The sequence below is a fragment of the Nycticebus coucang genome, chromosome 15 (genome assembly GCF_027406575.1).
Source record: "Nycticebus coucang isolate mNycCou1 chromosome 15, mNycCou1.pri, whole genome shotgun sequence".
Taxonomy (NCBI): domain Eukaryota; kingdom Metazoa; phylum Chordata; class Mammalia; order Primates; family Lorisidae; genus Nycticebus; species Nycticebus coucang.
This window is the reverse complement of record NC_069794.1, coordinates 51,725,967-51,742,009: the sequence shown is the minus strand read 5'-3', so window position 1 is coordinate 51,742,009 and position 16,043 is coordinate 51,725,967. Positions and strand designations below refer to the sequence as shown.

At 42.8% G+C, this 16,043-nt stretch overlaps 1 pseudogene; it reads left to right on the top strand.

Annotated features, from left to right (window-relative positions):
• Positions 1–708: 708 nt before the first annotated feature.
• Positions 709–16,043, top strand: part of LOC128566439 (39S ribosomal protein L18, mitochondrial-like) — a 29,530-nt pseudogene continuing 14,195 nt past the window's right edge.

Here is a 16,043-nt window from a genome sequence, read left to right as displayed (position 1 = left end):
TTAACTTTGTCATGGTAATATGAAGGCAGCCACAGGAAATACACAAATAAATGGGCATGGTTGGATTCCAATAAATTTTATTTACAAGAAAAAATAAGACTTGGGAGGTTAGATTTAGCTGACAGCCATCATTTATAGACCCCTTTTCTAAAACATTGTATATTGAACAAAGTTAGCTGTGAGAAATACTGTGAATTTGATTTCCTTTCCTACTGTTGGCAACCTTCTATGGTGGGTTATTAGCATAACAGTTCTGTCATTTGGTGACACCATCCAGGCTAGTGGTAGTCTCCTCCCACAATGAATGTCATGGGTTGAACTGTGTCCTCCCAAATTTCATACATTGAAGCTCTGACCACCCCCAACCCTGGACCTCAAAGTATGACAATATTTGGAGATAAGGTATTTAAAGTTAAAATGAGGTCCTAATCCCAATGACTGGTGTCCTTATAGGATGAGGGAGAGACCCCGGGATGAGCGCACAGGGGCAAGGACATGTGAAGAGGGCAGCCATCTGCACGCCCAAGAGAGAGGGTGCGGGGAAACCGGCCCTACTGATCTCAGACTTCCAGGCTCCAGACCTGTGAGAAAATAAATCTCTGTAATTTAAGCCACCCTGTCTGTGGTGTTTTCTTATGGCAGTCCAGGCAAACTAATATATACTGACTCTAGGCCAAACATTCTTTGCCCAGTGGGGCAGTAGCAAACATGACGTAAGTGAAGACATGCTGCTCCAGAGGCCCCAGCCAATAACCTTGTGAACTGGTGTGGGCGAAGCTGCTGGATGGTGAGAGACACATGGCCAGCCAGCTCATCACCCCAGCTCACAAGGTAAACCCCATGCATGGCTGCCTGGCTGACTGCAGCCACCACAAACACAGAGAGACCAGCAGAAGAGCTACATTGCTGCCCCACAGAATGCTGGTGTTGTTTCAAGCCACGAAGTTTGAAGGTGGTTTGTTACACGCCATAGACTGCTACTCCACCCTGCCACTTCCATGCCTTCCCCACCACCACACTCAGCCCATACCCTCTTTACCTTCCGCCTCCTTGGTCACCCCCCTCCAGCAGCCACCCAGTCACTCCATCTAGTGTCCCATCCTCTCAGGACTCCACAGTCTGCTAGGGGAGTATCTTCATTTTCTATTTCTGTAATAACAAGTCACTGCAAACTGAGCAACTTAAAACAATACCCGTTATGTGCTATCTCACAGGTGGGTCAGAAGTTTGACACAGATCTCTCCAGGTGAAAACCAAGCTGTCGACAGGACTGTGTTCCTTCCTAGAGGCTCTAGGAGAGACGCTATTTTCTTATTCAGACTGTTGGGAGAATTTATTTCCTTGGTACAGTTGGACTAAGAGCCCTGTTTCCTCACTGACTGTCAGCTAAAGTGATGCTTTCACCTTCTGGAAGCCACCCATGTGTCGTAGCTCATGCTTCCTTTCCTCCATCTCCAAAGCCAGCAAAGAAAGGTAGGTCAAGGTCCTCTCGTGCTTCAAAGCTCTCCTGCCCCTTCATTCATCACATTCCTTTGACTCCATTTGGGAAAAGTCTCTGCTTTAAGAGTTTATGTAATTAGAATGGGCCGATTCAGACAACCTAAGATAATGTCCCACATCTCAGGGTCCTAACTTTATCACGTCTGCAAAGTCCCTTTTGCTATCTAACATAGCATATTCATAGCATCCAGGATTTAGAATGTGGATACCCTGGGGACGGAGGGGAATCCATTATTCTGCCCCCCTCAGTTGGCAACTTGTGCCATTGGAATCAGAAACTATTGATTCACCAGTTCTCCATTACAGTGGGAATTTTTAAAAGACTAACTACAAACTCCATGTGACTAAGTTCCCTCCCTATCCACCATCACAGCAGCCCCAGTAGTGTGGAATTGCTGCTTTTTTTTATGGTCATCTCTACCCACATCTTCTCCATACGCAGTTGTAAATTAGGATACATGAACCATACCTGAAATCCCCAAACATGGGGTTTCAAGAATGGTGTCCAGAATCCCTAAGTCATTGTCTTAGGCAAATGTGGATGTTTGTTTTTCTATCCCAAGGGCCTCATGCTCTAGGAAATTGCTAAGCTTACATCTAAGATTGTGTACGGGGAAACTGCCAGTGTTAAAGCCAGGGTCATAAGTTCCTGCCCCAATCTACTTAGAATTTTGTCAACTGGTTTATTGCAGTCTATTACATCTACCAAGACCTATTCTCTCTCAGTTAGGCTGCCTTCAGCTGCAAGTAAAAGAAACCCTAATTTAAGCTGGCACACACACTATGAAAAATTACTACTTCACGTTACAAGAGGCACAGCCACAGATCAGACTTCAGGGCTAGTTAATTCTGTGGCTCAGAAAAATATTCAAGGTCCCAATTTTATTCTCTCTCTCCACCCTGACATTCTTGGTGGTGTCAAGCTGGTAACAAGGTGTCGGAGGTGTTTCCTGGCATCACATCCAATTATAACAACATCCAGAGGAAGAAGAGTATTTGTCTCTTCTTGTGCCTCTATCTTTGTTGTGAGGAAACCTTTTCCTACAAGTTCCCCAGTAGACTTCCTCTCTGGTTTCATTAGCAGAATTGACCTAATTTTAGAGCAAGGTAAGGGAATGAGAACGTATCACTTCATCGGGGGTTTTTCTTGATCATCCTTTAAAAATAGCAACTGCTCCCAATACTGCCTCCCAGAATTCCCTTCTGCCCTGTCAAGCCCGGGCTTTTCTCCTTAGCTTTTATCACAATGTGGTTGGCTTTGTTCATTTGTACATTGTCTTCACATATACAAATAGAATACAAATTATGTTGAGAATAAGTTGGAGGCAGTGAATGCTAGATAGACAACCTTCATCCTACCTCTTAACCTCATTTTCCCACCACTACCATTGCCAGTATTAAGTTGCGGTAACTCCGAAAATACAGAGCCTTGGTCATGTCTAATCTTAGAGGCGTTTAGTGGTCTCAAGTAATCTATCATTCCACGGAGTTCTGGGCTGGACTAGATGAGTAGAAACTTCTCTTCCCAGATCCATTTAGCCTATCTGCATGTAAAGTAGAACCAACTATTACTGGTGGTATCAGGTCCAGTGACTTTATTTAATGCTCGATATTCCAAAAATTGTAACACTTTACATAATTTACCCTTATAATTCTGAGGAAGCAACTTATCTAAAATTTACATGCTAACAAAAGGGGGTCTATCCTGGAAATAATCATTTCAAAGAATAAGCAATAAAAGGAACTAAGGAAAGCTGTTAGGCTGACGTCTGGCTGTTCAAACCCCCTCACTTTGAGGAACCTGAGAAGAACGTGCAAAAAGGCAGCAGGCAGCCATATTCCTCGTGATTAAGTCAGACTGCTGCTGCATGATCATTATATGCTCCATTATGTTCTGTTTTTAGAGAAGCTCCAAGGTAGCTCTCTGTTCTTGAGAGCTCCAAGGTAGGGGACTTTGCCAGGTCTTTCAATACCTCCATCCAGACCCCTCCCTCAGAGAGGAACCAATGTGTTCACTGCAGAGAGATGCATACTGGGCATCTGTTGATGGCAATTCTGAAACCTATTTCCACTCTTCTCCCTAAAAACCTTCCTTTATCTTTGGGAAGACAACAGGGGAGCATCTGGTATGTTCATCCCAACTCACTAGAGTGGGACAGTCTTCCTACATATGACCCGACCTAGATCATCCTATATTTACTTCTTTGCTCAACTTTAGTATACACGTATTATTTCAGAATTTCTAAACCATGAGCCCGTAAAAAACACATCCACTAACTAGATTATAGCATTTGTATGCAGTTATTTTTCCCTTTATAATATTCATTCAAAGTATTATTTTCCAAAGTTACTTAGGCAATCGTTTTTATCATTCATTTTTTTAAGGCAGACTCATCTAAACATGCTTTATAGGGTCCTACTTTTAGGTCTTGCTTTCAGCTATGTAGCCTAAACAAGTGTTGAATACATATTGCGCCAGATCTTTAATTGTCTTCTTTTTTTTTTTAATTTTTTTATTAAATCATAAGTGTATACAATGATATGATTATGGGGCATCATACACTCACTTCATAAACCATTTGACACATTTTTATCCCAGTGGTTAACATAGCCTTTCCGGCGTTGTCTCAGTTACTGTGCCAAAACATTTATATTCTACATTTACCAAGTTTCGCAAATACCCCTGTAATATGCACCACAGGTGTGATCCCACCGATTCCCCTCCCTCTACCCACCCCCCCCTTTCCCACTTCCCCCTATTGTTAAGTTGTAGTTGGGTTATAGCTTTCATGTGAGAGTCCCAAATTAGTTTCATAGTAGGGCTGTGTACATTGGATATTTTTTCTTCCATTCTTGGGATACTTTACTAAGAAGAATATGTTCCAGCTCCATCCATGTAAACATGAGAGAGGTAAAGTCTCCATCTTTCTTTAAGGCTGCATAGTATTCCATGGTATACATATACCACAATTTATTAATCCATTCGTGGATCGATGGGCACTTCGGCTTTTTCCATGACTTAGCAATTATGAATTGGGCTGCAATAAACATTCTGGTACAAATATCTTTGTTATGTTGTGATTTTTGGTCTTCTGGGTATATGCCCAGCAGAGGAATTACAGGATTGAATGGCAGATCTATTTTTAGATCTCTGAGTGTTCTCCATATATCTTTCCAAAAGGAATGTATTAATTTGCATTCCCACCAGCAGTGCAGAAGTGTTCCCTTTTCTCCGCATCCACGCCAACATCTCTGGTCTTGAGATTTTGTGATATAGGCTAGTCTCATTGGAGTTAGATGATATCTCAAAGTAGTTTTGATTTGCATTTCTCTGATGATTAAAGATGATGAGCATTTTTTCATATGTCTGAAGGCCGTGCGCCTGTCTTCTTCAGAGAAGTTTCTCTTCAAATCCCTTGCCCAGCCTGCGATGGGATCCCTTGTTTTTTTCTTGCTGATGCGTTTGAGTTCTCTGTGGATTCTGGTTATTAAACCTTTGTCAGAGTTATACCCTGCAAATATTTTCTCCCATTCTGAGGGCTGTCTGCTTGCTCTGCTTACTGTGTTCTTAGCTGTGCAGAAGCTTTTTAGTTTGATCAAGTCCCAGTAGTGTATTTTTGAAGCTGCTTCAATTGCCCGGGGGGTTCTCCTCATGAAATACTCACCCAGACCAATTTCTTCAAGGGTTTTCCCTGCATTCTCCTCTAGTATTTTTATAGTTTCATGTCTTAAGTTTAAATCTTTAATCCAGTGAGAGTCTATCTTAGTTAATGGTGAAAGGTGTGGGTCCAATTTCAGTCTTCTGCAGGTTGCCAGCCAGTTCACCCAGCACCATTTGTTAAATAGGGAATCTTTTCCCCACTGAATGTTTTTAATTGGCTTGTCAAAAATCAAATAGCGGTAAGTAGCTGGATTCATCTCTTGGTTCTCTATTCTATTCCAGATATCTACTTCTCTGTTTTTGTGCCAATACCATGCTGTTTTGATCACTATCGATTTGTAGTAAAGTCTGAGGTCTGGTAGTGTGATTCCTCCTGTTTTGTTTTTATTTCTGAGTAATGTCTTGGCTATTCGAGGTTTTTTCTGATTCCATATAAAACGAAGTAATGTTTTTTCAAGATCTTTAAAATATGACAGTGGAGCTTTAATAGGGAGTGCATTGAAAGTATATATTGCTTTGGGTAGTATGGACATTTTGATAATGTTGATTCTTCCTAGCCATGAGCATGGTATGTTTTTCCATTTGTTAACATTTTCAGCTATTTCTTTTCTTAGAGTTTCATAGTTCTCTTTATAGAGATCTTTCACGTCTTTTGTTAGGTAAATTCCCAAATATTTCATCTTCTTTGGCACTACTGTGAATGGGATAGAGTCCTTAACTGCTTTTTCAATTTGACTGTTGTTGGTGTATATAAAGGCTACCGATTTATGAATGTTGATTTTGTAACCTGAGACGCTGCTGTATTCCTTGATCACTTCTAGGAGTTTTGTAGTAGAGTCCCTAGTGTTTTCCAGATACACAATCATATCATCTGCGAAGAGCGAGAGTTTGATCTCTTCTGACCCTATATGGATACCCTTGATCGCCTTTTCTTCCCTAATTGCGGTGGCTAAAACTTCCATTACAATGTTGAAAAGCAATGGAGACAATGGGCAGCCTTGTCTGGTTCCTGATCTGAGTGGAAATGATTCCAATTTAACTCCATTCAATATGATATTGGCTGTGGGTTTGCTGTAGATAGCCTCTATCAGTTTAAGAAAAGTCCCTTCTAGACCAATTTTCTTGAGTGTTCTGATCATGAAGGGATGCTGGATATTATCAAAAGCTTTTTCTGCATCAATTGAGAGAATCATATGGTCTTTGTTTTTTAATTTGTTTATGTGCTGAATTACATTTATAGATTTACGTATATTGAACCAGCCTTGAGACCCTGGGATAAAACCAACTTGGTCATGATGTATAATTTGTTTGATGTGTTGCTGGATTCTGTTTGTTAGGATCTTGTTGAATATTTTTGCATCTATATTCATTAGTGATATTGGTCTATAATTTTCTTTTCTTGTTGGGTCTTTTCCTGGTTTGGGGATCAGGGTGATATTTGCTTCATAGAACGTGTTGGGTAGTCTTCCTTCTTTTTCTACATTTTGGAACAGGTTGAGTAATATAGGTACTAATTCCTCTTTAAAGGTTTGGTAGAATTCTGACGTGAAACCATCTGGTCCCGGGCTTTTCTTTTTAGGGAGGTTTTGTATAGTTGATGCTATTTCTGAACTTGTTATGGGTCTGTTCAACATTTCCACTTGATTCTGGTTAAGTCTTGGAAGGTGGCGTGCTTCCAAGTATCGGTCTATTTCCTTCAGATTTTCATATTTCTGAGAATAAAGTTTCTTGTAATATTCATTAAGGATTTTTTGGATTTCTGATGAGTCTGTGGTTATTTTGTCTTTGTTGTTTCTGATTGATGATATTAGAGATTTTACTCTTTTTTTCCTGATTAGGTTGGCCAGAGGTTTATCTATTTTATTGACCTTTTCAAAAAACCAGCTTTTTGATTTATTGATCTGTTGTATTATTCTTTTGTTTTCAATTTCATTTAATTCTGCTCTAATTTTGGTTATTTCTTTTCTTCTACTGGGTTTGGGGTTGGAATGTTCTTCCTTTTCCAGTTGCGTGAGATGTCCCATTAAGTTGTTAACTTCCTCTCTTTCCGTTCTCTTGAGGAAGGCTTGCAGTGCTATAAATTTCCCTCTTAGAACTGCCTTTGCAGTGTCCCAGAGGTTCTGATAGCTTGTGTCTTCATTGTCATTTTGTTCCAAAAAATTGGTGATTTCTTTCTTAATCTCATCTCTGACCCAGCTATCATTCAGCATAAGGTTATTTAACTTCCATGTTTTTGTATGGGTATGCAGATTCCTGTTGTTACTCAATTCAAGTTTTATTCCATGATGGTCCGAGAAGATGCATGGAATAATTTCTATTCCTTTAAATTTACTGAGGTTAGACTTGTGACCTAAAATGTGATCAATTTTGGAGTAAGTTCCGTGGGCTGATGAGAAGTATGTGTATTCAGTTTTGTTGGGATGAAATGTTCTGTAGATGTCTGCTAAATCTAAATACTGGATGGTTAGGTTTAAATCTAAGATTTCTTTGCTCAGCTTCTTTCTGGAGGATCGATCCAACACTGCCAAGGGAGTGTTGAAATCTCCAACGATTATGGAGCTGGAGGAAATCAAGTTACTCATGTCTGTTAGAGTTTCTCTTATAAATTGAGGTGCATTCTGGTTGGGTGCATAGATATTAATAATTGAGATCTCGTCATATTGAGTATTACCCTTAACAAATATGAAGTGACCATTCTTGTCCTTCCTTACTTTTGATGATTTAAAGCCTACTGTATCTGCAAATAAAATTGCAACACCTGCTTTTTTCTGATTACCATTTGCCTGAAATATGGATGACCATCCTTTCACCCTGAGTCTGTATTTGTCTTTTAAGTTGAGATGTGACTCTTGTATGCAACAAATATCTGGCTTAAGTTTTTGTATCCAGTCAGCTAACCTATGCCTCTTTAGAGGACAGTTTAAGCCATTCACATTGATGGAGAGTAAGGATAAGTCTGGTGGAATTTTGGGTATCGAGTTTTTCAAAGGTCCAGTGGACATTTTTAATCCTTTCGCCAGTGTGGAAGTTGGAGTTTGATCCGAAGTTTCTGAGTGAGTTTACTTTTGTGGTATAGGATTGGGTTGGTCATTGTGGAGGATAGGTCTGAGAACATCCTGAAGAGCTGGTTTACTTATGGCAAATTTTTTCAACATATGAATGTCATTGAAGTATTTAATTTCTCCATCATAGATGAAACTCAGTTTAGCTGGATACAAGATCCTGGGTTGAAAGTTTTTTTGCTTTAGGAGATTAAAAGTTGATGACCAGCCTCTTCTTGCTTGAAAAGTTTCAGCAGAGAGATCTGCAGTTATTCTAATATTCTTACCTTTGTACGTTATAGTTTTCTTTCGCCGGGCTGCTTTGAGAATCTTCTCTTTCATGTTAACTTTAGTGAAGCTAATTATGATATGTCTGGGAGATGGCTTTTTGGGGTTGAATCGTGCTGGGGTTCTGAAGCTGTCTGCTATCTGAATTTCAGATTCTCTAGGCATGTCTGGAAAATTTTCTTTCATAATTTCATGTAGAAGGGCCTCTGTGCCCTTGGCTGCCACATCATCAGCCTCCGAAATTCCTATAACCCTTATGTTATGTTTTTTCGAATTATCTGAGAGCTCTCTGAGTGAGTGATCCGTTTTTGCTCTCCATTTCTCTTCCTCTTTGAGAGATTGGGAGCGTTCGAAGACTTTATCTTCAATGTCAGAAATCCTTTCTTCTGCTTGCTCCATTCTGTTACTGAGGGATTCTACTGTATTTTTCATATCTTTGAGGGCTGTAAGTTCTTGTTTCAGTGTGTCTAAGTCTTTGGTGGTTTTGTCTTTAAATTCGTTAAATTCTTGAGACAACTTTTGAATTTCTCCTCGAATTCCTAATTCCATTTTATTAATCTTGTCTGCAAACCAAATTCTGAATTCGACTTCTGACATCTCAGCCAGTTGTTTATGAATGGGATCTTCAATCACATCTGCCGTATCTTTTCTTGGGGGGGTTGATCTATTCTGGTTATTCATGTTACCAGAGTTTTTCCGCTGATTCCGCCCCATGGTTTACTCCCTTTGGTTTTTCCCCTGGGGTTTTATCGAGGGCCCGTACAGTGTTGTGGCCTGAGAAACTGGGGCCCTGTCTGGTGTGGTGGAGCAAAGTGGTTCTGTCTTGTTTTCAGCTGGTTTCTGTTCGATCCTATTGCAACTTCTACTCTGGCTTGAAGTCTCAGCTGTGTGAAAAAATCAGCAATTAAGTCACCCCGCCTGCCCACCTCTGGCCCCAGTTGGAAAAGGAGAATCAAACCTTCCTACAATCGCACACCCAGGGCACCACCTGAAAAGTCCTCAGTCTATTAGCCCAGTTCAAAAGGTCCGAATCAACTGTCTCAATCGGCACTTGTCTCGGGTGGAAGGGTTCAAGAGGTCTCTGGGAACTGGATCACAGGGGCCTGGTGACTCCTCTGAGACAGCTCACCCCAGTGCAGCGTGGAGTCAGGAGGAGCCACCCCGCAAACAGAGCAGTCTGGGAAGGTTGACGTCTCCTTCCCCACTTTGCCCCTCCGTCGGACCCAGTCACTGGTATCTCTGCAGATGGCTAACCCAGTTGCCTGCAGTGAACAGACACTCCAGGGGTTTGCACCTGCCTGAATCGCGAGGAAGTCTGCCAGGCCCCCGCAGACTGCCGCTATCTAGCAGGAGGAGATGGGGCCTGACATCTTTGAGTGTTTGATGCAGGTGTTGGGAAGGAGGTGTTCACTCAGGCTTAGCCCCGTCCCTGATGGATGCTGCTAACAGAACAGAACAGAACAGACAACTTTGTGAGGTTCTGTCTCTGTTCCTGTCATCGCCTACAGGAGACGGGCTGTTTTGAGTTCAAACGTCTTTGCTGCTGGAGAATTGCGTCTGAACACCTCTCTGGGTCGGCCCCGCCCTGGAGGCTTCTGGGTTTGTGAGCCGTGACACCGGTGGCCTCCTCTGGTTGCCCAGGGAGACAGGGGGTGTGGCCTCAGAATATCCAGAAGTGAGCGTTCTGCCGTTAAAGAAAAAACGGCTGTTGATCTACCTCCAGGGAACTGCTGCTCTGGTGTGGGCACTCAGGCGACCCTTTTCTCCTCTGTCCCGCGCACCAGAGTCAGCACTGAGCGGCTGCAGTTTGTGCTGGGTCCACACCCCTTAAGAGATCCCCCAAGAATCAGAACTCTTGGGGGATGGGCCCCCAGACCCGGATTGGGAGTGGGGCGGGGGGAAGCTAGAGTTTCATTCAGTTTCACGCAATACTACGGTCCGGGGAGGGCTCCTGCACTGCACCGCAGGGAAGTGCCGCCAAGGCTTGATTTCCCCTCAGCGGAGTGCCCTCTCCTTGCTCACGTGTCCCAGAGTCAGCGCTGACCTGACGCAGCTCAGGCACTGTGCACTCCCCTCGAGAAATCACCCAAGGAGCCGAACTCCGGAGGGATAGGCCCTCAGACCCCGAGTGAGAGTAGGGGCTCTCAGCTCTCAGCGGGGAGGCCAGAGTCTTATTCAGTCTTGTGCCCGGGGAGGGCTCCTGCACTGCACCGCAGGGAAGTGCCGCCAAGGCTTGATTTCCCCTCAGCGGAGTGCCCTCTCCTCGCTCACGTATCCCAGAGTCAGCGCTGACCTGACGCAGCTCAGGCAGTGTGCACTCCCCTCGAGAAATCACCCAAGGAGCCGAACTCCTGGGGGATAGGCCCTCAGACCCCGAGTGAGAGTAGGGGTTCTCAGCTCTCAGCGGGGAGGCCAGAGTCTTATTCAGTCTTGGGCCCCGTATGCCCGGGGAGAGCTGGTGCACTGCACCGCAGGGAAGTGCCGCGAGGCGTGACTCCCCCTCAGCCCGGTGCCCTCTCCTTACTCGCGGGCCTCAGAGTCAATGCTACCAGTCGCAACTCGGGGACTGTCCACTCCCCTTGAGAAATCACCCAAGGATCCGAAGTCCTGGGGGACAGGCCTCCAGACCTCAGTGGGCGGGAGGGGAGCGCCGGGGATTCAGGGTTGCCGGCAAAGGATTCCCAAAGTTTTATTCAGCCCTATGTCCGGCAGGAGAACGCCACGGCACCCCAGTAGGGGAGGTAGGTCCAGTTTTTAGAAGGTCTTTCCCGTGGAGTGTAGTGGGAGGGCCTTTAATTTCTGCCCACTTGTTCAATTGTGGGGCTCCAGAGCCGGTCTCATGGGGGAGGGGGACTCCCGTCCGCTTGGTGGTGGATTTTGTACCTTTTGTTTGCGTCCTTGTGATCACAACTTGCCTCAGCGGTGTTGATGTGCGTTCTTCAGCCTTCTCTCTTGGTGAGGCTCAAGTCCACCAGGATACTTACTAAATTCCTGTCCCTTAACTCTCCTTCTGGACGGGAGCCTTTGTTGAAAGCTGGCTTCAGTCCGCCATCTTGTCTCCCTCCCTTTAATTGTCTTCTGTATAAAATTAAAGCTCTTCATTAAATAACAATGGGCTTGACTCTTGTGTATATTGTATTTATGCTATATTATTTTTCTATACAATACTTTGAATGCCCGATACAATCATTATAAATTTCTTTTTATTATTCTAAATTTGTATTATCCCCTGAAGTGTTATATTGGATAGCTATAGTTCACAACCTCCAGCTGTAAAATACAAAGCAATAAAATCTTCTAATTAATATACACATATGCAAAGTGTATAATTAAATGCAAAGCTGTAATTGGACCCAGTGCCCCATCTAACACAAAACAGCAATAGTAATGAACTAGGGGGAAAAAATAATAGCCGAAATACTTGTTCATTGAAGGTGAATGGTTATTTACAGTAACTTAAAGAAAAAACATTATTCCAGATTGTAGGGAGAAAAAAATATCCATAAAGCCAATAAGGAGAAAATCTCTTTCAATTTATCACAACATAGGAGGATAAAGTCTACTATGCTTATGACATGTCAATGTGGGGGAAGACTATAGCAAATTTATGGATGTGGTAGCTGAGGAAATAAACTCTTCTGCTGACTATACTCTGCCTACATATACCCCTACACACAGCCAACACAAACACACACACTTATCTCTATTATTGGTAGCCTCACATTTCTACTTCTGCTTGATTTTTTGATCTACAAATTTTCATATAAATATTATGGCTGTTGGTGAAAATGGAGTTGTTCTATCTTTGACTACAACTATTTCCAATGATGACATCAACTGATTTGCAGATATATTTTTCATGAATAGCTTGTTTCCACATTTAAAATAATAATAATAATTAGGAGTTCTGAATTTCATATGAAGTGGGGAAAGGTCCACATTATTGTCTTCTATTAATTTTAGGGTTTAATTAACCATAGTTACTTCTCTCTAGTCTTTTGATTGAGCAATAAATGTCACCAGCATCCACATGGTCCCCCAGACCAGAACATAGGAATTATCCATCATCCCTCCATTCCTTGCTACCCTGGGATTCAATCCATTAATAAATCCTGTTAGTTCCAGCTCCAAAATTCAGCATGAATTCACCTCCACCTTTCATCTCTATAGCCACAACTCTAATCCAGCCTACTGTCACCCATCTGTGGACCAGGCAGTTGGCCCGTAACTCTTCATGCAATATTCACTTTTTCCCATCTTGCATCCATCCTCTGTTACTGAAGCCAGATTTTCAGAAATACAAGTCTGATCATATTACTTCTTTTTGTCTAAAGAATGTTAAAAAATTTCCCCATTCCTGTGGATGAGAGACCATGCATGGTTTGGTTCATTCTGGGACGCATTTTCCCCTACGCTTTAGCTTGCTCTCTGAACTCAAGCCCAGTAATATCCTTTAGTTTCTAGAATATTTCCTTTCTCCTTGGGGCATTTGCCCATCTCTTCCTCTCTGGTACACCGGGCTAATTCCTACCATCATTCATATCTCAACTCAATTGTCATCTCCTTTAAGGAATCCTCCCTAAAAAAAAAAAAAAAATCCTCCCTAACCCCCATGTAACAGATACAGCATAGAACCTCTATTCTCAAAACACAATGGACTTTTCCTTCACAGCACCAATTACAGCTGAAATTCTACATTCATCTGGAAAATTATTTAATTACTATTTTTCTACCCATAGTACATTTGGTTTCTGTGTAGTATCCTTAGCCTCCAGCACCTGACACTTAGTGGGTAATCAATAAGTATTTATTGAATGAATTCTAGATAGAAAAGGAATAGCTTGAATATACGGAATTTTAACTTTTGCCTTCTTTATCAAACATCAACAGCAGGTGGAATAAAAATCCTGTCAGGGCACGTGAATCTCCTATTGTGATCCCTGAAGTTCCGCTGAGCTCAAGACAGATGGAAACCCTGCAGCAGCCTCGCTGAATGGCTCTCAGATATGACCTGCATACAAAGCAGAGAGCAGGAGAATGCTGCGGGGTAGAGCCAGCAGCCTGTTGACATCCATAAAATACAAGGCCAGCTCTGGCTCTGACACTCTTGGGTCCAGTAAGACATGGTGAAGATGTGGAGAAGGGATGAACTGCTTTCTTGGAATTTTTCCAGACAATTTGAATCTATGACCAATATTTAAATACATGGCCATTTTTCAGCCATTCTATATTACCCACGAATGTGCTATCATCTTTTTAACCTCAAAGAGCAGAAGACCAAATGCTCTGACAGTGATTTTTCTTCTTTCTGGCATTTCCAGGTGACACATTTTAGTGAGAAAAAAATAAGGGTAATACTTTCTGGCCCTCTCTCTTCTAGCTCCCACAAAAGCATCACATCTTGACCATATGGGACATGGATGGTCAGAAAGTGACCAACCCAAAGGAGAGAGATGGGAAGGAGTCAAGAGGCCAAATGCCGGGCCCAGGGAGTGCACCAAGTGCTTACCAGCTCCAGCAGGAGTCAGCATGTCTGGATCTGGCCCCAGGGTGCTGGCTGAGCACCACAGGGGACTTCCAGGTGGCAGGAGTTCCAGGCATCAGGTGGCTCCCGAGCCCTGGACTGTGAAAGATGATAGAAGCAGGATCCGATGCCAAGAAAGAGAATAGCCAGAACTAGGAAAGAAGAATCACTGTCTCTGACCAAGTAAACTTGACCGTGAATGGGAGGAGGGGAACTGAGAAATGACAGAGCACAAAGCCCACCAGGCAGGCTGTCTCCCTCCCCTTGTCACATTCACTCACTTGTCTGTGAATTTAGTGAGATTCCATAAGACTGCAAGCTCCTAATGGGCTCATTTGCTGATCTTTGTCCCTCCTATGAACCTGCCAGGAACAACCCTAAATTCAAATCAATTCAAACACCTGCATTTCCATTCATTAACTGGTCGACTAATCACATTCCTCAGGAGAGAATTCTCCTAACTGTGCAGGATGGCAAGATTACTAATTAATGACCTGCACCAACCCCATCTGAGCTCTCAGTGTGCCTGGTCCTCATTTTCAAGGTCCTATTCAAAACTATTAACATCTAAGTGGGCTCTTAAACTCTCCACTCCCATCAGATCCCATGTCCTCTGACTCTCTGCCAACCACAACCTTCAACTTCATGGAGAAAACGAAGAGCTTAGGACAAGAAATACCTCAACCTCCTGCCCCTGCCCTTTTACTGGAAAAGATATCTGGATCTTTGCTTTCTTCCCAGCTATCTCAGAAGAAGGGATGCTTCTGCTGCTTAAAACAAAGACTTCCATATGTATTCTGACTTACATCCTGTCCTCGTCCCCAGAGAACTTTCTCCATTGATTATAGCCTCCTTTGCTTTCATCTTTTCATCTTCAATTTCTTTCTTGCTAATACATCTTTCCCCCCTTCCAAAAGGGAAAGAGAGAGAAGTTATCCCTTTACCTCTGTCCTTCCCTATTCTCCCAGGTAACTTGAAAGACTCTTCTATACTCAAGAGTGCTTGACCTTGTCACCTCCTATTCAACCAGCACAACTGAAACATCTCCCGCCAAGTCAGCAGCAACCTGCTTGGGGATCAGAATCAACAGACTTCTCTCTGCCTTCATCTCACTCACTGCATGGAACACCATTGGCTCCCTTTTTCTATCAGCCCCTCTGACACCCATCTCTTCTGATCTTGCGCTCATCCTCCCCATTTCTTCATAGTCTTTTTTGCTGTTGTCTCTTCCCTACTCCCTTTCTCTTCTCACAGCACTCCTGTCACTTACAATATCTCACCCACACCAGCTGTCACCAACCACATGTATCCAGAGGACTTTCAAATAGCTAATGCTGATCTCCTTAATTCCAGACTACTCTGTGCAGAGTCCATTAAAAACATGAAAACTTTTCCATTTGGACATCAGACATCCCACAACTATCTTTAATTCATCACATCCCCAATTAAATTTATGTGCTTTTTCACAAAAATTCCTTCTTGTAAAGACCCCACCTCTAAAGACTATTCAGTTCAGGACGGCGCCTGTGGCTCAAAGGAGTAGGGCACTGGCCCCATATGTCAGAAATGGTGGGTTCAAGCCCAGCCCTGGCCAAAAAAAAAAAAAAAAAACTACTCAGTTCACCCCCCAGTCATCCAAACCAAGAGCCTGAGAGTCAGGCTAGATTCTTGCCTATCCTTGGCCCTTCACACACAATTGGTCACCAAATACTATTGATTCTGCTTCATAAATACTTCTGAACAGCTCTATCCAGGTCTATCTCCACTTTTCACTGCTGTGGTCTGGACTCTCATCATTACCTCCCTGAACTGTAGGGAGGGCCTCCTAATTTGTTTCATTGCCTCTGTTTTGCTCTCTCTTAAATTTGTTCTCCAGAGTGCATTTCTGCTTTTATTCTGTAAAAGACATCCTTTGAGGGAAATAACAAAACTTCCACCATGTGATATAAGTGATTAACAATCTGAAGAACACCAATACGTCCCCTAATAATGAGTATGTTTGGGGATATTAAGAATTCCTACTACATCC